This window comes from Tachyglossus aculeatus, unplaced genomic scaffold (genome assembly GCF_015852505.1).
Source record: "Tachyglossus aculeatus isolate mTacAcu1 unplaced genomic scaffold, mTacAcu1.pri scaffold_102_arrow_ctg1, whole genome shotgun sequence".
Classification (NCBI taxonomy): domain Eukaryota; kingdom Metazoa; phylum Chordata; class Mammalia; order Monotremata; family Tachyglossidae; genus Tachyglossus; species Tachyglossus aculeatus.
This window is the reverse complement of record NW_024044843.1, coordinates 1,781,993-1,805,535: the sequence shown is the minus strand read 5'-3', so window position 1 is coordinate 1,805,535 and position 23,543 is coordinate 1,781,993. Positions and strand designations below refer to the sequence as shown.

The 23,543-nt window shown below is 47.9% G+C and overlaps 1 non-coding gene across 1 annotated transcript; it reads right to left on the bottom strand.

Annotated features, from left to right (window-relative positions):
• Nucleotides 1-21,464: 21,464 nt before the first annotated feature.
• Nucleotides 21,465-21,602, bottom strand: LOC119922487. The gene has a single exon (XR_005448652.1). It is a non-coding gene; the product is annotated as a small nucleolar RNA SNORA7 (small nucleolar RNA).
• Nucleotides 21,603-23,543: the final 1,941 nt, after the last annotated feature.

Below are 23,543 nucleotides of genomic sequence, written 5' to 3'. Positions count from 1 at the left end.
CTTCAACCGATCACTCTCCACTGGTTCCTTCCCCTCTGCCTTCAAACATGCCCACGTCTCCCCCATCCTATAAAAACCCTCTCTTGACCCCACATCCCCTTCTAGTTATCGCCCTATTTCCCTCCTACCCTTCCTTTCCAAACTCCTAGAACGAGTCGTCTACACCCGCTGCCTCGAATTCTTCAAGGCCAACTCTCTCTTTGACCCCATCCAATCTGGCTTCCGTCTCCTACAATCCAACGAATCCGCCCTCTCAAGTGTCACCAATGACGTCCTTCTTGCGAAATCCAACTGCTGCTATTCAATCCTAATCCTCCTCGACCTCTCAGCTGCCTTCAACATTGTGGATCACTCCCTTCTCCTCAACACGTTATCCAACCTTGGCATCACAGACTCCGTCCTCTCCTGGTTCTCCTCTTATCTCTCCGGCCGTTCATTCTCAGTCTCCTTCGCAGGCTCCTGCTTCCCCTCCCATCCCCTCACCGTAGGGGTTCCTCAAGGTTCAGTTCTTGGTCCCCCTCTTTTCTCTATCTACACTCACTCCCTCGGTGAACTCATTCACTCCCACGGCTTCAACTATCATCTCTACGCTGATGACACCCAAATCAACATCTCTGCCCTGCTCTCTCTCCCTCCCATCAGGACATCTCCATCTGGATGTCTGCCTGCCATCTAAAACTCAATATGTCCAAGATTGAACTCCTTATCTACCCTCCCAAACCCTGCCCTCTCCCTGACTTCCCCGTCACTGTAAATGGCATTTCCATCCTTCCCGTCTCACAAGCCAGCAACCTTGGTGTTATCCTCGACTCCGCTCTCTCGTTCACCTCTCATATCCAATCCGTCACCAAAATCTGCCGGTCTCACCTCTGCAACATCGCCAAGATCCTCCCTTTCCTCTCCATCCACACAGCTACCTTGTTGGTTCAATCTCTCATCCTATCCCGACTGGACTACTGCATCAGCCTCCTCTCTGATCTGCCATCCTCCTGTCTCTCCCCAATTCATTCTATACTTCACTCTGCTCCCCGGATCATCTTTGTGAAGAAACGCTCTGGGCATGTTATTCCCGTCCTCAAAAATCTCCAGTGGCTACCAGTCAACCTATGCATCAGGCAAAAACTCCTCACTTTCGGTTTCAAGGGTCTCCATCACCTCACCCCCTCCTACTTCACCTCCCTTCTCTCATTCTACAGCCCAGCCGGCACCCTCCGCTCCTCTGCTCTAACCACCTCACTGTGCCTCGTTCTCGCCTATCCCACCGTCGACTGTCGACCCCCGTCCCACGTCCTCCCCCTGGTTTGGAATGCTCTCCGTCCACACATCCGCCAAGCTAGCTCTCTTCCTCCCTTCGAGGCCCTACTGAGAGCTACCTCCTCCAGGAGGCCTTCGCAGATTGATCCCCTTTGTCCTCTCCTCCTCCCCATCCCCCCACCCTATCTCCTTTCCCTACCCACGGCACTTATATATATCTGTACAGATTTATTACTGTATTTATTTTACTTATACATATTTACTATTCTATTTATTTTGCTAATGATATGTATGTAGTTTTAATTGTATTTGTTCTGACTATGTTGATACCTGTCTACGTGTTTTGTTTTTTTGTCTGTCTCCCCCTTCTAGAATGTGAGCCCGTTGTTGGGTAGGGACCGTCTCTATATGTTGCCGATTTGTACTTCCCAAGCGCTTAGGACAGTGCTCTGCACACAGCAAGCGCTCAATAAATACGATTGAATAAATGAATGAACATTAGATTGAGTATAAAATCACTTCTAGACTGTAGGCTCGTCGCAAGCAGGGAATGTAGCTACCAACACCATTATGGTGGACTTCACCTGAGCATTTACTACAGTGCTCTACACATAGTGAATGATCAATAAATACATTGATTGGCCTAAGACATTTCACAACTGTACATATCTTAATGCTCTCTGGTAGTCTCCTATCTGCAATTTATTTTAGTTTCCGTCTCCCAAATAATAATAAAACTTGTGGTTCTTGTTAAATGCTAATTATATACCAAGCACAGTAGAATGTACAGGGGTAGATGCACAGCAATCAGGTAGGAAACGGTCTCTATCCCACACGGGGCTCAGAGTCTCAGTAGGGGGGAGAACAGGCCTTGAATTTCCATTTTATAGATGAGGAATCGTAGGCTTAGAGGAGTTAAGTATGCTGCCCAAGATCACACAGCAGGGAAGTGGTAGAGCCAGAATTAGTACCCAAGTCCTCCGACTTCATAGGCTGTGCTTTTCCACTAAACTATGCCACTCCGAAAAGACTGTGAGCTTGGAATTCCTTGACAGCAAGAATCATTTGTACTAATACTATTGAACTCTGTCGGTGCTCAATACGTAAAAATGAAAGATTTGCTCCTGAGGAACTAATGTGGATTCCCGTAACGATGCCATCAAGGCCCATAATTTGAAGTCTTACCTCTTCCTGTGCAGAGAGTCGACATCATCCTCCAAAAATGTCCAACAACTCCAGGGTGAGGGAATTCCTACTTCTGGGTTTCTCAGAGGTACGGGAGTTGCAGCTGGTCCACACCGCGCTGTTCCTACTGGTCTACCTGGCGACTCTGACGGGGAATTTCCTCATCGTCTCCGTCACCACTCTCGACCGGCGCCTTCACACCCCCATGTACGTCTTCCTCAGGAACTTGTCCCTCATCGACCTCTGCCTCATCTCCGTCACCGTACCCAAATCCATCACCATCTCCTTGACTAACTGCCGATCCATCTCCTTCTTGAGCTGTGCCACTCAGCTCTTCCTGGTGCTCCTACTTCCTAGCTCGGAGTTTTTCGTCCTCACAGCAATGTCCTACGACTGCTACGCTGCTATCCGCCTCCCCCTGCGCTACGAGGTCATCATGAAACCAGGAGTTTGTGGAAAGATGGTGGTCGCCTCCTGGCTCAGTGGATGGCTCTTCGGGGTCTTGTTTTCAGCTTCGACCTTCTCCTTCTCCTTCTCCTTCTGCGGGCCCAACGTTGACCAAAATTTCTTTTGTGACGTCCCCTCTCTGCTGAAGATCACCTGCTCTGAAGACCACTCCGCCATCGACGTGAGTGTGAGCTTTGGGCTAACCATAGGTGCCGTATGCTCCATTTCGATTGTCACCTCATACTTGCGCATTTTCCGTGCCGCTCTGAGGATGCCAGCCGCCAAGGGCAGGGCCAAAGCCTTCTCCACCTGCCTGCCTCACCTTGTCATCTCACCGTCTTCCTCTCCACAGGCGTGTTTGGCTATCTCAAGCCGCCCTCACACTCTTTCTCTGTGTTGGACCTGCTGATGTCAATGTCCTTCGCCGTCATGCCGCCAGCCCTGAACCCCCTCACCTACAGCTTGAGGAACCGGGACTTGAAAGCTGCTCTGTGCACAGTCTTAAAAATGAGATTCCCCCAGACTCCTCTAAATGTCGAAATGTGTGTTCTTTTGTGCTGATATTCAATCCATCAGTCAAGCAATCATATTTACTACTGGAACGAAGCGTGCTGTCTGGGTTGTAGTAGGAGATTAGCGAGGTGAGGTAGAAGGGACAAGTTATTGAGTGCTTTAAAGCCAGTGGTGAGGTGTTTCCGTTTGATGCAGAGGTGCATGGGCAAACGCTGGAGGTTATCGAGGAGTGGGGAAACATGGACTGAAAGTTTTGATAGAAAAAGCATCCGGGCAGCAGAGTGAAGTATGGACTAGAGTGGGAAGAAACAGGAGGCATAGGAAGTCAGCAAAGAGGCTGATAAAGTATCAGGGTGATATACATTAAGGGATCAGATTTAACGTGGTAGCAGTTCAGATGGAGAAGAAAGGGCAGATTTTAGCGATGTTGTGAAGGTGGAACGGACAAGATTTATTGATGGATTGAATTTGTGGGTTGAATGAGAGAGCTGAGTCTAGAATAATGTCAAGTTATGGGCTTGTGAGAAAGGAAGAATGGTGGGTCATCTACGGTGATGGGAAAATCAAGGGGAGGACAGGGTTTGGAGGGGAAGATAAAGAAAAGATTTGGTAGGCAGGTTTCCTGGCCAGGAGAAACTTACAGTCTAGAGTGGAGTGATCAGGCGACTGGGAGTCATGACACTTGAGTTCTAATGCCAACCCTGCCACTGACCAGCTGTGTGACTTTGGGTGACCAACTGAACCTTTCTTGGTCTCTCTGTAACATGGGGATTTGATACTTGCTTTCTCTTTCTCTTATATTCTGAGCCTCCTACGTCCAAGGACTTTGTCTTAGCTGATCGTTTTATTTCTACTCAGCACCTGTTACACCCTTTTGCATGAAAATTGTTAATAAAGACTATAATGATATTGTTGATAATTATGATTATGATAATTGATTATTATTATGATCAGGAGTCAGTGAATTTATACTTCCTGGGTTACACCCAGATATGCCCTGCAGAGCCTTGCAACAGTATATTTAGAGGGATCTTGTAATTGCGTTCTAAGGTATCTTCCATTTGCGTTCATAATAGTTATCTAATAATATAATATAATTATTATTGTATTTATTAAGCGCTTTCTTTGTTCCAGGCACTTTACTAAGCACTGGGGTGGAAACAAGCAAATCGGGTTGGACACAGTCCCCTGTCCCACGTGGGGCTCACAGTCTCAATGCCCATTTTACAGATGAGGTAAATGAGGTCCAGAGAAGTGAAGGTACTTGTCCAAGGTCACACCGCAGACTAGTGGCAGAGCCGGACTTAGAATCCGGATGGATGGACCACAGTGATTCCCTGCATTGCTTCGATTTTTCCTAAGGAATTGGGGGTAGGAAGGATAGCCTGACCCCGATCTAATACCCAAGATATTTCAGCCTCCCAACAGTATCGGTTCTGAGTGATTTTACCCAGTAGGCTGACCAAATATTCAATTTAGGTGGTCTTCTAGTCTGCTAGTTTGTTATGGTCAGGGAACATGCTGATTTAGTTTTATTGTACTCTCCCGTGATGTTAGTAGAGTGCTCTGCACATAATAAGTTCTCAATAAATACTTTTGACTGAGGATGATGATGATGATGATGATGATGATGACGATGATGATAAAAACAATTTAGGAGTCAGTCAATAGTGTTTACTAAGTGCTTACGGTATGCAGAGCACTATACCAAGCACTTGGAAGAGTATAACAAACACATTATCTGCCCACAACGAGCTTACTATCTGGAGTGGGAGAAAGGCATTAAAATGAATTAATACATTACAGATGTGGACATTAGTGATGTGGGGCTGGGAGGGGATAAATAAAGAGAGCAAGTTGGGGCTACGCGGAAGAGGGGAAAGAAAAGGAAAAGAGGACTTAGGGAAGGCCTCTTGGAGATGTCCTTCAGTAAAGCTTTTAAGAGGTGGAGATTAAGGTGCAAGCTTAGGGTAGGAACGACCGTTGGAAGAAGGGGAGTAAAAGATGGATACGTATCCTAACCAACTGCTCAGAGCCATCTCCTCTCATCTAACCATCTATCTATTCATAGATTCATTCATCCATCCAGTAGTCCATCACTGCAATTTAATTAATGAGCACATCTTGTGGGCCAAGTGCGGTAGCTAGCTGTTTGGAGACATAATGACCTGCTCCACCCAGAAGACCAAGGGGAGATGAAGTTCAGGGCCCCTCAGACCCACGATGCCCCTATGAGAATGACGTTGGTGGAGGAGGGGGTGGAGGGACAGGGAGGGACAAGGAGGTGGATGGAAGAATCGGAGCCAGTCTGGGGAGATGCTCACACTCGGGACATATGTTGGGGTTTGCATCCCCTGACCGGTCAGTGGACTTGCAGGAAGGGGTCGCTGTCCAATCCAGTGACCCCAACCATCACAGGCTCCTCCATTCTGATTGGCTTGTGTTGCTTGAAACACTTACCACATTGCTTAGTACCCCATTGCTTAGTACACTGCCTGGCAGCATAACAGATACCATTAATATGATTATTATCCACTACTCAACCATGGCTACCAGGTAGCTGCCTACCAGGGTTTGGCACTGTGGCAAAGCCCTGGCAGTTAGGATGAATTTACAATCTACCCAGGGGCTCTGACAGTGCTCTGCACACAGTAAACGCTCAATTAAATGATTGAATGAATGATCCTTAGGTCCATGCTCTTTCCACTAGATCAAACTACTTCAATTCACAAGTCACAGCAATGATAGCACGTTCACTCTCAGAAAGGAAAAGTAGCAAGTCAGATAGATACACTTTATTCAGAAGAAAACAGCATTACTAAGGAATGCAACACAAGGAGGGAATTTTTCCACATCACGTGAGACTGATAGATTTTGGAGAGCTTCAGTGGTCTGGGAAGGAAAAAATAATTTTGTTAATTATGAACGTTAAGTGATTTACACAAGTTAAGCTGCGTGAACAGGTGGCTAGAGCTCAGGACTGGGAATCAGAAGGACCTGGGTGATGATCCCAGTTCTGCCACATGTCTACTGCGGGACCTTGGACAAGTCACTTCCCTTCTCTGTGGTTTCGGTTCCTTCTTTTGTAAAATGGGTATGAAGATTGAGCACCTTGTGGGATATAACTTCGGTCCAACCCGTTAGCTTGCATCGACCCCAGAGCAGTGCCCCGTGAGGTGGGATTGTCTGTCACACACTGATCTTATCAGTTGTCCGTACGGACTCTGTGAAATCCTCTTTTCGTCCGGAAAAGATAACTGTTCATATGCACGCCTCTGTAGCGTGTCTTAGCGAGGTGAGTGAAGGCAATATCAACACAAGGAGTTAGTTATTTTTCCAGGGAAAAGGGTGGGGAAAGCATCGCTTAAGGACTCCCCCCAGGGCAGCCTTCATGTCTCGGTTCCTCAGGCTGTAGATGAGGGAGATTAGGGCGGGGGGGGGGCACCACGGACACCAGCAGTCCCCCGTCGAGGAGGAGTCTGAGGGTGGCTTCAGATGGGCGGTGATGGCTGTCAAAATGACAATGATAGCAATGTCTAGGTGAGGCAGGCAGGTGGAGAAGGCTTTGGCCCGGCCCCCGGCGGCCGACATCCTCAGCAAAGCTCGTAATATGCACATATACGAGAAGACGATACAGATGAAGCAGACGATGGTTAACGCTACTCCGACGGTCACACTCACGTCGAGGGCGACGTGGTCCTAGGAGCAGGTGATCTTCAGCAAGGAGGGGGTATCACAGAAAAACTGCTGGATGACGTTGTACCCGCAGAAGGACTGGGAGAAGGTCGAAGCTGACATTAGGACCCCAGACAGCCTCCCGCTGTGCCAGGAGGTGATGGCCCTCTTCTCACAGGTTCCTGGGTCTACGATGACCTCATAGTACGGGAGGCAGCAGATGGCGGAGTAACAGTCCTAGGACATCGCCATGAGGGCAAAATACTCCAAAGCAGCAAACAAGACCACCAGTAAGAGCTTAGCCACACAGCCCAGGAAAGAGATGGAACTGTTATTAGTCAAGGTGATAGTGACGTATTTGGAGACAGCAATGGAGATGAGGCAGAGGCCGAGGATGGACAGATGCCTGAGGAAGAAGTACATGGGGGTGTAGAGGAGCCTGTCGAGGGTGGTGACTATGACGATGAGGAGATTCCCCGTCAGGGCCGCCAGGTAGACCAGGAGGAACAGCGCGGTGTGGATCAGCTGCAACTCCCGGATCTCGGAGAAAACCAGCAGGAGGAATGTCATCACCGTGGAGACATTTAGCATTTTTGGGAGGCAGCACTGACTTTCTTCACGTAATGAGGGAAGAGTCAAAGTTAGCATCCATTGATGGGATGAATGACGAAACTGACAGGGCATTCGTTAGTGATTCTCTAGGGATAGGAGACAGTTATTGAATTCCAAAAGATCTTAGAGTTCGTTATCAAAAAGGGTTAAGGAAGATAGAAATTTTCACATTATTTTGGTCCATTTAAAGGGAATTTCTGAGATCGTCTACCCTCGGCAACCCCAACAGAGTTGGTAGACACATTCTCTGCCCATATCGAGTTTACAGTATGGAGGGAGATCATCATCATCATCATCATCAATCTTATTTATTGAGCGCTTACTGTGTGCAGAGCACTGTACTAAGCGCTTGGGAAGTACAAGTTGGCAACATATAGAGACAGTCCCTACCCAACAGTGGGCTCACAGTCTAAAAGGGGGAGACAGAGAACAAAACCAAACATACTAACAAAATAAAATAAATAGAATAGATGTGTACAAGTAAAATAAATAAATAAATAAATAGAGTAACAAATATGGACAAACATATATACATATATACAGGTGCTGTGGGGAAGGGAAGGAGGTAAGATGGGGGGATGGAGGGGGGACGAGGTGGAAAGGAAGGAAGGGGCTCAGTCTGGGAAGGTCTCCTGGAGGAGGTGAGCTCTCAGTAGGGACTTGAAGGGAGGAAGAGAGCTAACTTGGCGGATGGGCAGAGGGAGGGCATTCCAGGCCCGGGGGATGACGTGGGCCGGGGGTCGATGGCGTGACAGGCGAGAACGAGGTACGGTAAGGAGATAAGCGGCAGAGGAGCGGAGGGTGCGGGCTGGGCTGTAGAAGGAGAGAAGGGAGGTGAGGTAGGAGGGGGCGAGGTGATGGAGAGCCTTGAAGCCCAGGGTGAGCAGTTTTTCCCTGATGCGCAGATTGATTGGTAGCCACCGGAGATTTTTGAGGAGGGGAGTAACATGCCCAGAGCGTTTCTGGACAAAGACAATCCGGGCAGCAGCATGAAGTATGGATTGAAGTGGGGAGAGACACGAGGATGGGAGATCAGAGAGAAGGCTGATGCAGTAGTCCAGACGGGATAGGATGAGAGCTTGAATGAGAAGGGTAGCGGTGTGGATGGAGAGCAAAGGGCGGATCTTGGCAATGTTGCGGAGCTGAGACCGGCAGGTTTTAGTAACGGCTTGGATGTGAGGGGTGAACGAGAGCGCGGAGTCGAGGATGACACCAAGGTTGAGGGCTTGTGAGACGGGAAGGATGGTAGTTCCGTCAACAGAGATGGGGAAGTCAGGTAGAGGGCAGGGTTTGGGAGGGAAGACAAGGAGTTCAGTCTTGGACATGTTGAGTTTTAGGTGGCGGGCAGACATCCAGATGGAGATGTCCTGAAGGCAGGAGGAGATGCGAGCCTGGAGAGAGGGGGAGAGAGCAGGGGCAAAGATGTAGATCTAGGTGTCATCAGCGTAGAGATGATAGTTGAAGCCGTGGGAGCGAATGAGGTCACCAAGGGAGTGCGTGTAGATCGAGAACAGAAGGGGACCAAGCACTGAACCTTGGGGAACCCCTACAGTAAGGGGATGGGAAGGGGAGGAGGAGCCTGCAAAAGAGACTGAGAATGAACGACCGGAGAGATAAGAGGAGAACCAGGAGAGGACGGAGTCTGTGAAGCCAAGGTGAGATAGCGTGTTGAGGAGAAGGGGGTGGTCCACAGTGTCGAAGGCAGTTGAGAGGTCGAGGACGATTAGTATAGAGTATGAGCCGTTGGATTTAGCAAACAGGAGGTCATTGGTGACCTTTGAGAGGGCAGTTTCCGTGGAATGTAGGGGACGGAAGCCAGACTGGAGGGGGTCGAGTAGAGTGTTGTTGTTGAGGAATTCGAGGCAGCACGTGTAGACAACACGTTCAAGGAATTTGGAAAGGAATGATAGGAGGGATATGGGGCGATAACTAGAAGGTGAGGTGGGGTCAAGAGAGGGTTCTTTTAGGATGGGAGAGACATGGGCATGTTGGAAGGCAGAGGGGAAGGAAACAGTGGAGAGTGAGCGGTTGAAGATGGAAGTTAAGGAGGGGAGAAGAGATGGAGCGAGAGATTTCATGAGATGAGAGGGAATGGGGTCAGAAGCACAGGTGGCCGGAGTAGCAATTGAGAGGAGGGATGAGAGCTCCTCTGAGGATACTGCTGGGAAGGATGGGAGAGTAGCAGAGAGTGTTGATAGCCGGGGGGTTGGAGAAGTGGGGGAAATGACTTTGGGGAGATCGGACCCGATGGATTTAATTTTGTCAATGAAGTAGGAAGCCAGATCGTTGGGGGTGAGGGAAGGCGGAGGGGGAGGAACCGGGGGCCTGAGAAGAGAGTTGAATGTACGGAAGAGCTGGCGGGGGCGTTGGGCATGGGTGTCAATAAGGGAGGAGAAATAATTTTGTCTGGCAGAGGAGAGGGCTGAGTTAAGGCAGGAAAGGATAACCTTGTAGTGAACGAGGTTGGCATGGTGTTTAGACTTTCGCCAGCAGCGTTCGGCAGCTCGAGCACAACATCGAGGGAGGCGAACAGTGGCTGTGATCCAGGGCTGTGGGTTAGTGGTACGAGAGCGTCGAAGGGAAAGGGGAGCGAGTGAGTCTAGCTGAGTAGAAAGGGTAGAGTTGAGAGCAGTAATCTGATCATCAAGATTGGGTAGAGAGGAAAGGGCGGCGAGGTGGGGTGTGAGGCGCTCCGAAAGATGGATGGGGTCAAGAGAGCGGAGATCTCTGTGAGGGAGTAATATGGATTTACAGGGGAAAGGAGTGTGAGTGAGGATGCAGGTGAGAAGATTATGATCAGAGAGAGGGATTTCAGAGTTGGTGATGGTGGACACAGTGCAGCGATAGGAGATGTTGAGGTCGAGGGTATGACCAAGTTGGTGAGTGGGTGAGGTGGGGTGGAGGAAGAGGTTGGCAGCGTCGAGGAGAGATAGAAGGCGGGCCGCAGAGGAATCATCAGGGATATCCATGTGGATGTTGAAGTCTCCGAGGATCAGAATGGGCATGGAGAAGGAGAGAAGGAAGGTGAGGAAGGGGTCAAAGTCGTTAAAGAAGTTGGAAGTGGGGCCGGGAGGGCAGTAGATGATGGCTACAAGATTCTGGAGGGGGTGGTAGAGGCGAATAATGTGGGCTTCAAAGGAAGGGAAGGAAAGGGAAGGGGGAGGAGGGATAGTGCGAAAGCGACATTGAGGGACGAGAAGGAAACCGACACCTCCTCCTTTTCCGGTGAGTCTGGGGGAGTGGGAGAAGAAGAGGCCTCCACTGGAGAGAGCAGCAGAAGAGACCGTGTCATCTGGAGACAGCCATGTTTCAGTTAGGGCGAGGAGGAGTAGAGAGCTGGAAAGGAACAGGTCCAGGATAAAAGGGATCTTACTTAAAACGGAGCGGGGGTTCCAGAGGCCACACTTGGCAGCAGCTGTCGAGGGAGGGGAGGGAGGGGGAAGGGTGCGAGGGGTGGGGAGGGTTTGGATTGGGATGAGTTGTCGGGGTCCTGGGCGGGGAGAGTGGGAAGAGATCATTTTCTGTGTTGTGTTAACAATCCCCACTGCCTGAATTTGTTCGCGGCTTCCACTACCCAACACTTTATTCATGCACGTGCGCACGCGCGCGCGCGCACACACACACACACACACACACACTCATACACTTACAAACACAGACACACATATATAAACATGCACACATATAGAAACATACACACACACACACATAGCTTCTAACACAGGGAACATGATTGCAGCAGCAACCTGTTAGGTGGAAAATGAATTCATTCAGTCATAGTTATTGAGCACTAACTGTGTGCAAAGCACTGTACTAAATGCTGGGGAGAGAACAATATAATAATGAACAGTCACAGTCCCTGCCCACAACGAGCTTACAGTCTAGAGGAATAACAGATTGTAGTTGGATTGACTTCAGTGAATGCCTGATCACCGGCGTCAGTGCCATCGACCTGTTCTAATTCTCCCTCTCATTATCTGCTTTCTTCAACCAACCGTCCAAAAAAGCCTTCTTACCATGACTCGCTTTTGACACTTCCTCCTCCCACCTCTGGCTCCCACCATTCCTTTGGCCTGGAAATCCACCCTTTTCAATTTCCCAGCCTGAAGATTTCCCACCCTCAAAAACGCTCTGGAATTCCACCTTCTCAAGGTGGACTTAGATAATTCACTTGTTCCCACCATCTCTGTGTGACTATTTCCAGACTTTATGCATGAATCCTGAGAAATCCTGAGCAGACCCTCAGGATATTCTTGTTGATGGTAAGGTTCATTACTCTAAACTGTAAGCTCCTTGAGGAAACATGTCTACCAATTCATTGATATGGTATTCCTCCAAGCACTAATTACAGTACTCTGCACACAGTAAACATTCAATAAATGTCTCCAATTGGTTGACTGATTAATGTTTGCTTCCCCCCAAGACGGTGAGCTCCATGTGGGCAAGGGACATGTCTACCAACTCTTTTATAGGGTACTCGCCTCCGCACTCAGAATAGCGCTCTGCATACATTAAGCACTCATAAATATGATTATCAAGCACTAATAATAATAATGATAATGATAGTATTTGTTAAATGCTTACTATGTGCCAAACACTTTTCACAGTGCTGGAGAAAATAGAAGGTAATCAGGGTGTCCTACCTGGGGCTCACAGTCTTATTCCCCATTTTACAGATGAGGTAACGGAGGCCCAAGGAAATTAAGTGACTTGCCCATGTCACACAGATGACAAGTGGCGGAGGTAGGATTAGAAGCCACGACCTCTGACTCTCACCCCATGCTCTTTCTACTAAGCCATGCTCCTTCTCATCCACATATCCATTGTTTCATTCTTTTCTCCTCCCAAATGTAAATGACATATTGCCTGTCTAGCCTAGTAGATTGGGAAGTCTTTGAGGGCAGGGACCATGACTTTTACCACTCTTTTTTTGGTATTTCTTAAAATGGGAAGAATACAAGAAAATTGGGTGGGTCACAGTCCCCTTCCCACACAGGGCTCACAGTCTCAGTCCCCATTGTACCGATGAGGGAACTGAGGCACAGAGAAGCGAAGTGACCTGACCCAAATCACCCAGAAGAGAAGCAGTCTGACCCAGTGGAAAGAGCATGGGCCTGGGATCTAATTGCAGATCTGTCAATTGCTTGATGTGTGACCGTGAACAAGTCACTTATCTTCTCTGTGCCTCAGTTCTCCTGTTGTCCCTCCTGCTCAGACTGTGAGCCCCATGATGTACGGGGATTGTATCCAATCTTCTTAACTTACCCAGTGTTTACAACAATGCTTGACGCATTAGTAGAGGCATAATAAATACTATTAAAAATAAAAAAACAGATGGAGCCGTTATTAGAAACCAAGGCCTCTGACTCCCAGCCCATTCTCTATGCACTAGACCACAATGCTTTTCTCTTGCATCATCCCAAGATTTGGTGGGGGAGAAGTCCTGTGAGGGGGAATTGGTGATGAAGCGCCTGGCTGGTGCAGTCTCAGTCATAACCTCTTGTCTCTGCCCGGTGGGTTGAGATAATGGTTGAAGTTACCACGGCACAGGGCTGATGCTATGCCATAACGTCCTAGCCCTGCAGCCATGGTAGCCAGTGTTTGGGAGGTGGATGGGGGCGGCCTGGAGACTACCGCAGGGTCAAACGTTTTCTCTCTGCTTGTGTGCCCAGCCCTGGTTCCAACTCCACCCTGGACCCCGGATATGAAAGTCTTCCCTGAGTGTCCCTCACACTCACATCGATTACCTGATGGTCCTCCCTGCCCCTCCCCATCCCTGGTCACTCTTCCCGGGCCAGCGTGGGCTGGGGAAACCCTAAGGGACAGCGAGGAGTTGTCAGGCCCTCTCCTCTCCCGTGGACACTGAGATGTGTTTTCCAGATAGGGCCCCCATCCCCTTAAATAAAGCCACCATTACTCCGAGGGGCCCCCGGAGGATCAGATCACGGCGGTTCATCCCACAGTCTTTGAGTCCCCACAGAGATGAGGATCAGGCACTGGCACTTGTCTGCAGGGTTCCCATGGTACAGCATCCCAACGGTTCCTGCTGTTAGAGACCATCTGGGTCAACGGCTGGGCGCTTCAGGTTCGTGTTTTTCTTCAATGGCACCTGTTAAACACTTACTATGTAACAGGCACTGTACTAAGTCCTGTGATACGATACAAGCTAATCAGGTTGGAAATAGTCCCTGTCCCAAATGAGGCTCACAGTCTCAATCCCCATTTTACAAATGAGGGAACTGAAGCCCAAAGAAGTGAAGAGACTTGCTCAAGGTCACACAGCAGAAAGGTAGCGGGGCCTAGATTAGAATCCAGGTCATTCTGACTCCCAGGTCCATGCTCGACCACACTGCTTCTCTGATTTTCATCTTGTTCATGACTTCCAACAATCAATCGATCATTTAATTAGTTTTATTTTCTGACATCTTCTGATTGCAAATCTAGAGAGATCGAGAAATGCCTCTAAATACATCCTAAAACCCTCCCCAGGGCTGGCTTGGAGGATCAACCCAGAGAAGCAGCATAAGAAGCAGCACATTAGTAGCAATAGCACGGGTGTGGGAGTCAGAGGACGTGGGTTCTAATTCCAGCTCCACCACCTGTCTGTTGTGTGACCTTGGGCAAGCCACTTAACTTCTCTGGGCCTCAGTTACCTCACCTGGAAAATGGGGATTAGGACTGTGAACCCCAGGGGGTCCAACCTGATTACGTTGTATCTACTGCAGTGCTTAGAACAGTGCTTGACACTTAGTAAACGCTTAACAAATGCAATTATTATTATTGTTATTGTTATTATCAGTTTGGGGGGAGTGATGGGAAAGAATCACTGATACTGGCTGGGTGGATATGACGGGAAAATCCCTGGTTTCATATAGGTTGTCGCCTGGCATTCATCCTCCTCTATCTCAGAGCTAAGACACTGTACCAAACAGGGGTGAGGCGGTCAATGCATTCTCTCCTCTGAATGGCCCTGTCCCCTTTCAAAATATCTCAGTGATGGAAAATGGAGAAATAATCTGTCAGCCCACATTTCCTCTTCCCCACTTCCAGTCCATCAAAGCACAGCTTTCCCCACATTCAAAGTCCCTGCGTCATTCCACCACTTCCAGTATACCACGCATAATTCATTTTTCTTCTCCCTAAGTCTTCTCCCAAATACCAATCAGCACTTTACACCACTTCTCCATTAATGCACTCACACCCACCATTATAATTTTGTACATAGTGTGTTTTATAAAATGTGCTCTTTAAGCACATAGTCATTTATTTACTATTCTTTGCATTCTCTTCTTTGTCCTCCCATTAACTAATTCTGTGTCTATCTCCCCTCTTAGAATTTAAGCTCTTGGAAAGCAGGGTTGGTGTTCAATTTATTTTGATTTCTCTGAAGCGTTCACTACAGTACTTTACACCCGGGATGCATTCAACAAATATCATTGATGGATGGAGGGATTGATAGATGGATGCATGGATAGGTTGTTGGATGGATGGATCGAGGGATGGAAGGGTGGTGGATGGATAGATGGGTGGATTGTCTGCTCTGTGATCTTGGGCAAGGCACTTCAGTTCCCTATGACTTCTGTGAGCCCCTTGTGGATAGGGACTGTGTAAAACCTGTTTAGCTGGTATTTGCCCCAGCGTTTAGTACAATGCCTGGCACATAGTTAGTGGTTAACAAATACCACTGTTTTATTATTATTATTATTATTATTATTATTATTATTATTAATGGATGGACAGACAGATGGGTGAACAGACAGATAGATGGACAGATGGATGGTCGGGTGGATGGATGGATGGATGAACGAATGGATTCGAGACAAGGATTTGATCAGTCAAATTTATTCATTCATTCCATCATATTTATTGAGGGCTTACAGGGTGCAGAGCATTGTAGTAAGAGCTTGGAAAGTATAATTCAGCAACAAATAGAGATAATCCCTGCCCTCGACGGGCTCACAGTCTATAAGGGGGAGAACAGGCATCAAAACAAGTAAACAGACAGTCAAATTGTCAGGGACAGTTTCTATGATTGTGTCCCTTCTCCCTTGTCACCCTCTGCTTTTCTGATTTTCATAACCACCAAGAGTGATGTTAAAATTCATAGAATTGCTATTATCAGTAGCAGTATCAACATTATTGAATTCATTAAGAATTTACTTGCAAATGACTTTGAAGTCTTGGAGTAGAGACAAACTAATCAGATCGGACAGGTTTCTTAACCCACAGGGGCTCAGATTGTAAGAGAAAGAGAGAGCACATATTCAATCCCAACTTTATAAAGAGACCCAAAGAGGTTACGCGGCTGGACCAGGTTCATACAGCAGGCCGGTGGCAGAACCGGGCAGACCTTTCAGATCTCATGATTCCCAGCCACATGCTCATTCCACTAAGCCATGATGTCTCCCAAACATTAACTTGTCAATCATTTATTAATTCATTCAATCATATTTATTGAGTGCTCACCGTGTGCAGAGCACTGTACAAGGGCTTGGAAGTACAATTCAGAATTAAGAGAGACAGTCCTTGCCCACACCGGGCAGACAGTCACACACGGCTTATCAACCTCTGTCCCAGACATTGACAAATCATCGGTGCCGGACTTTATTTTTGGACAGCTCTTCGTATGGATACCCCCTAGATCAGAACCCTGATGACGAATGGGATAGTTAGCAAAAGGAAACAGACACTTTGTCCCTTACAAGAGAGAAGAGGAATCTCCCCTTTAGACCTATCCCTAGGGCCGCCTTCACGTCCCAGTTCCTCAGGCTGTAGATGAGGGCACTCAGGGCGGGGAGCACCACGGTGTAGAACACAGACACCTGCAGGTCCAGCGTCGAGGGTGAGTCTGACACGGGCTTGAGGTAGGAGATGATAGCCGTAGAGAGGAACACAGTGAAGACGGCGAGGTGGGGCAGGCAGGTGGAGAAGGCTTTGACCCGGCTCTCGGTGGCCGGCATCCTCAGTATGGCCTGGACGATACACAAGTAGGAGACAACGATGGAGACAAAGCAGACGACAGATAACGCTATCCCACAGGTAAGGCTCACATTGAAGGCGTCGTGGTCCTCGGAGCACGAGATCTTCAGCAGGGAAGGGACGTTACAGAAAAACTGTTGAATAATATTGGACCCACAGAAGCTCAGGGAGACAGTCGAGGCTGAATACAAGATTCATTCATTCATTCAATAGTATTTATTGAGTGCTTACTGTGTGCAGAGCACTGTATTAAGCGCTTGGGAAGTGCAAGTACAAGATCCCAAACAGCAGTTCAATGAGCCAGGAGTCAGCAGCCATCTTTCCACAGGCCGTGTTGGTCATGATGAGCTCATAGAGCAGGGGACAGCAGATGGCAGCATAGCGGTCATAGGACATCGCTGTGAGGAAGAACAGCTCTGAAGTGGGCAAAACGACCACTAGGAGACCTGGGCGACACAGCCCAGGAGGACAAGTGGCAGAGCAGTGGTTGATACATAGTTAGCATTTAACCTTATCTAATTCTCCACAGTGGAAAGAACAAAGTTCAGCCAAACTGAAGCTGACAGATGGAGACAGAATTTGAGAACAATATATTGTAGTTATGATCCGTTTTGCCTCACTCTGATGGGTTTTAGCTAGAGCTTGCAACTGGATCTATACCGTCTATACCTATATCTATACTCTGAACTCAGTAAAAACTCAATAAATGCAATTTATTGACTGATTGATCAATAACCCCACCAGGCCTCTGCTTTCCGCATCTTCAAAATCCTTCTGAAATCTCATCCCATCCCATGCTGAGAAGCAGTATGGCTTAGAAAAGAGCCCGGGCCTGGGAGTCAACGGACATGGGTTCTAATCCCTGCTCCACCACTTGTCTGCTGTGTGACCTTTGGCAAGCCACTTAACTTCTCTGAGCCCTGTTACCTCATCCATAAAATGGATATTAAGACTGTGAACCCCATGTGGGACAGCATGATGACCTTGTATCTACCCCAGTGCTTACAACAGTGCTTGGCACATAGTAAGTGCTTAACAAATACCAATATCAACATCATCATCATCCCCCAAAACGTTTCTCCAATCATTTCTCTTCTCTCCAGATCACACCCACAAACTCCCTTTGCTTTAATATAGATTTCTTAAAGCTCATGATTTTCAGGGAACGTGTCTGCTAATTCAGTTTACTGTACTCCCTACCCAAGCCCTTAGTACACTGCTCTGAACATAATAAGCACTCAATAAATCCCACTGATTGATTTTTTACATGCCCTATTACTTAAGCACTCACTTTTCCTTCTTTGTTCTGTCTAAAACTTTAGTGTCTGTTTCCCCCCTCTAGATTGAGGAGAGGGTTCATGTCTTGATACTCTATCGTTCTCTCTCTTAAAGATCTTAGCTTAGGACTCTGTATACCTAAGGAGCACAATAAATAGTACAGATTGAATGATTGATTAAATTACCTCTTCAGCACCACCTCTGCAGTTATACATGTTTTTGTAGACCTAGCTAGGAGGAGATTGAATCCTTCCAGAGACCAGTGAGGATATTTTTTAAGGTATTGATCTTGTGCATACTTTGTGCCAGCCACTGAGCTATGTGCTGGGGTGAATAAAAGCTAATCCCCGACCAGGCCCCGCTTTTCCTCTGCTCTCCCTCCCCTCTGCATTGCTCCAACTTGCTCCCTTTGCTCTAACCCCCTCCTCCCCACTACAGCACTTGTATATATTTGTGCACATTTATAATTCTATTAATTTATATTGATGTATACATATCTACAATTCGATTTATTTATATTGATGCTATTGATGCCTATTTACTTGTTTTAATGCCTCTCTCCACTTCTAGACTGTGAGCCCATTGTGGGCAAGAATTGTCTCTACGTGTTGCCTAATTGCACTTTCCAAGTGTTTAGTACAGTGCTCCGAACATAGTAAGTGCTCTGTAAATACTATTGAATGAATGAATGAAGAAATGATCAGGTTGGCTATAGCACTTGTCCACATGGGGCTCACAGTCCAAGGAAGGAGGACATCGGATTTAATCCCCACTTTACAGATAAGGAGACTGATACACAGGAGAAGTGAAGTGACTTGTCCAAAGTCACGCAGGTAACATGTGGCTAAATGCTGCGGTAGATACAAGATAATCATGGTGGACAAAGTCCCTGTCTTACATGTGACTCTCAGCCTCTCAGAGGGTGTAACCGAGGCACTGGGAAATGAAATGACTTGCCCAAGGTCACACTACAAACGAGGGGTAAAGACGGGATTAGAACCCAGGTTCCCTGACTCTCAGGCCCGTGCTCTTTCCACTAGGTCAAGCTGCTTCTAGTCTGCAGACACTAATTGAGCTTGCCAGTATGCCACTCCCTATCTCTGTGTTGAGGGTTCTGATTCTCCACTTGTTACTCTGAGTAACCAATTGTACTCCCCCAATGAGGATATGAGGATATATTCTATTTTTGATATGGTAATTGTTAAGCACTTACTTCGTGGCAAGCACTGTTCTAAGCGGTGGGATAGATATAATAATGAAAATAATAATGTTGGCATTTATTAGGCGCTTACTATGTGCAAAGCACTGTTCTAAGCGCTGGATATAAATTGTTCAGGTTGCACACAATCCCTGTACCACATGAGGTTTACAATCTACATAGGAGGGAGAACCACTATTGCATGTCCATTTTATAGCCAGGAAAACTGAGTCCCAGAGAATAATAATAATAATACTAATGATGGTTTTTGTTAAGCGCTTACTATGTGCAAAGCACTGTTCTAAGCGCTGGGGAGGTTACAAGGTGATCAGGTTGCCCCACGGGGGGCTCACAATTTTAATCTCCATTTTACAGATGAGGTAACTGAGGCTCAGAGAAGTTAAGTGACTTGCCCAAAGTCACACAGTTGACAGTTGTCAGATCCGGGATTTGAACCCATGACCTCTGACTCAAAAGCCCGTGCTCTTTCCACTGAGCCACGCTGAGGAAAGTGAAGTGACTTGTCCAAGGTCACTCGGCAAGCATTCGGAAGAGCTGGGACTCTCATGCCCAGGCTCTTTCCACTATATCATGTTGCTTCTCCTATTCAGAAGCATCTCTCTCTCTCTCTCTCTCTCTCTCTCTCTCTCTGGATACAGGTATATTTATGTAGAAGAAGATGCTGTTGTTGCCATGGGAGCATCACGGGCCGGGACCATTGCTGCAGTTGGGAGTGCCAGGTCCTTATTTCTGCAGGGTCTCAGGAACCATGTGTCCAGATGGTTCTCGCGTCGCCTCGCCCACGAGGTTCCTCCACTGGGGCCCAAACCGGTCCTCCAGGGATTCCCCTCAGAGCAGCGACTGCTTTATCTATGGGTACAGGGTCCATCTGAAGAGCAGGTCAGCATCCATGGGAGAGCAGAAAGTGGTTGAGGGCACCTGCCCGTCCCTTTGTTGCCGGCAGAACCCAGGAATCCGAGGAGAAGGAGGAGGCCAGCCCATTCCAGAGACGGTCAGTGCCCCCCACCAGCCCCAGCTGCCCTGGTGAGAGTGAGCGGGGGTGGAGAGAGGCAGGACGGAACCAGAAGGATGAAGCCAGAGATGGAGCCATCTGGGGAGATTCTCCCACTTGAAGAAGAGATTAGAGTTCATTCACTCATTCAATCGTATTTATTGAGAGCTTACTGTGTGCAGAACACTGGACTAAGCACATGGAAAGTACAGTTCAGCAAGAAATAAAGACAATCCCTGCCCACAACGGGCTTACAGTGTAGAAGGGGGGAAAGAGCAGTTCAGACCACGATCGTACCCCAAAAAGTGCAGGTTTGTAGGAGGGGGATGGCTTGCCAGCAATAATAAAATAATAAATAATTTTGGTACATATCAAGCGCTTACTGTGCACCAACCACTGTTCTAAGCGCCGGGTTAGATACAAGTTAATCAGGTTGGACACAGTCCCTCTCCATCATGGGGCTCATACTCTTATCCCCATTTTACAAATTAGGTAACCGAGGTACAGGGAAGTGAATTGACTTGCCCAAGGTCACACAACTGACTTATGAGGGAGTCGGGATTAGAATGCGCATCTTTCTGACACCCAGGTCCATGCTTTATCCACCATTGGCCTCATCACCGACACAGCTCTCCTCCCTCCAGCAACTCCACCCTGGCTACCATGGCAACCACTCACCAGGCTCTGATGCTACATCCGAGCATTGGCATCGGCACGATGCTCGGCACGATGCTGCAGTCACTTAGACTGTCAGTAGTTCCCATACGTCAAAATCGTTTTCAGCGGGAACGTTATTTTCACGATGAGAGAGTGTGACTGATTCTAAGAAAAAACCCGGTAACATCATCAATTCATCTGAAAGGAACTTCTCTTACGAATCAATGCCTTACGGTGACAGGAGAGTTTGTGTATGCCAAATGTAGCTGAGAGTTATGCCATTAAGAGATCCTCTCTCTAGGATTACTCGTAATGGAAAGGTCTAACCAGAAGCATCAGACAAAATTGATTACCCGTGCTGGGGAGCAGCAGCATGGGAAAGAGTCAAAGGCAGATGAACAAATGATCAAAATGTGCATCAAAGACAATGGCAGAGACTCAGTTTTTCACTGCGTGGAAGGAGGCAAGGGTAAACCACTTCTTTATGTTTACCAAGAAAACTCTATGGATACACATACCAGAATGACCACTGGTAGTTAATCCACAAAGCCTTCTTGCTAAACATATGGAAGTTGTTTACCATTCCTTTCTTAACTTGATTCTCTGCCCTAGATTTTCTCCCATACCGTTGCTGCCCAGCACAAGTGCGTTCTGACTTGTAGCAGACTGCCTTCCATTCACTACCCACCGGCCAAGCTAGGAATGGAATGGACAGTCTTCTGCTTGACTCTCCCTCCTGTAGCCAAGACTGGTAGTGTACTGGAAACTTTCCAGGTGCGATCCTGAGAGGGGCTGAGGATATTAGTTTGAGTATAAAATCACATCTAGACTGTAAGCTCGCGGTAGACAGGGAATGTACCTACCAACTCCATTATGTTGGACTCTCCCGAACATTTAGTACAGTGCTCTGCAAATAGTAACTGCAGCCAGGTTCATCTCTTTATGCTCTCTGGTGATCTCTTATCTGCAATTTATTTTAGGTTTCTGCCTCCCCAAATAATGTTAGTGCTTGTGTCTCTTGTTAAATGCTCACTATACACCAAGCACAATAGTATGTACAAGAGTGAATGCACAGTAATGAGGTAGGACACAGTGTTTGCCGCACACTGGGCTCATAGTCTCAGTAGCGGGGAAAGATTTCAGGCCTTGAAGTTCCGTTTTATACGTCAAGAATCTGAGGTTCAGAGAAGTTATGTATGCTGCCCAAGGTCACACAGGAGGCATGTGGTAGAGCCAGAATTAGAACCCAGGTCCCCTGACTTATAGAATGTACCCTTTCCACTACACTATGCCACTCCAACAAGACTGTGAGCTTGGAATTCCTTGACAGCAGGGATCATTTGTGCTAATACTATTGAACTCTGTAGGTCCTCAGTATGTATAAATGATTGATTTACTCCTACGGGAATTAATGTTGATTCCTTTATTGAAGTAATCAAGGTCTGTAAATTGAAATCTTCCCTCTTCCTGTGCAGGGAGTCGACATCAACCCCCAGTAATATCCAACTTCTCCACGGTGAGAGAATTCCTCCTGCTGGGATTCTTGGAGGCCCGGGAGCTGCAGCTGGTCCACACTACACTTTTCCTCCCGGTATACCTGGTGACCCCGACGGGAAACCTCCTCATTGTCGCCGTATACACCCTCGACCGTCATCTCCACATACCCATGTACTTCTCCCCCAGGAACCTATCCCTCATTGACTACTGCCTCGTCTCCGTCACGGTCCCCAAATCTGTCACCATCTCCTTCACTAACTGCCGATCCATCTCCTTCTTGATTTGTGCCACTCAGCTCATCCTGATGGACCTATCTGCTGCTTCGGAGTTTTTCGTCCTCACGGCAATGCCCTACAACCGCTACGCCACTACCTGCCTCCCCCTGCGCTACGAGGTCGTCATAAAACCAGGGTTTTGTAGGAAGATGGTGGCCGCCTCCTAGCTCAGCGAAGGGCTGTTCGGGGTCTTGCTTTCAGCTTCGATCTTCTCCTTGCCCTTCTGCGGGTCCAACGTTGTCCACCAGTTCTTCTGTGACGTCCTCTCCCTGCTGAAGATCACCTGCTCTGAGGTCCATTGCACCATCGACTTGAGCGTGACGTTTGGGCTAACCATAGGTGCCATAGGCTCTATTTCCATTGTCACCTCATACCTGCGCATCTTCTGGGACGTTCTGAGGATGCTAGCCGCCAAGGGCCTGGCCAAAGCCTTCTCCACCTGCCTCACCGTCTTTACTGTCTTCCGTTCGATAGGCATGTGTATCTAAATCGGCTCTCACACTCTTCCTCAGTGTTTGGCCTGCTGATGTCCGTGTTCTAGCTGTTATGTCCCCCTCCCTGAATCCCCTCATTTACAGCCTGAGGAACCGGGACTTGAAAGATGCTCTGTGGACAGTCTTGAAAAGGAGATTCGCCAGACTCCAATATAGGTCGAAATGTGTGTTTCCATGTGCCGATATTCAATCCACGAATGAAGCAATCATATTTGCTACAGGAGCGAAGCCTACTACTGGGTTGTAGTAGGAGAGTAGCGAGGTGAGGTAGGAGGAGGCACCTTACTGAGGGCTTTAAAGCCAGTGGTGAGGAGTTTCCATTTAATACGGAGGTGCACAGGAAAACACTGGAGGTTCTCGAGGAGTGGGGGAAAATAGACTGAAGATTTTCATAGAAAAATGATCCGGGCAGCAGAGTGAAGTATGGACTGGAGTGGGGTGAGACAGGACGCATGGAAGGTCAGCAA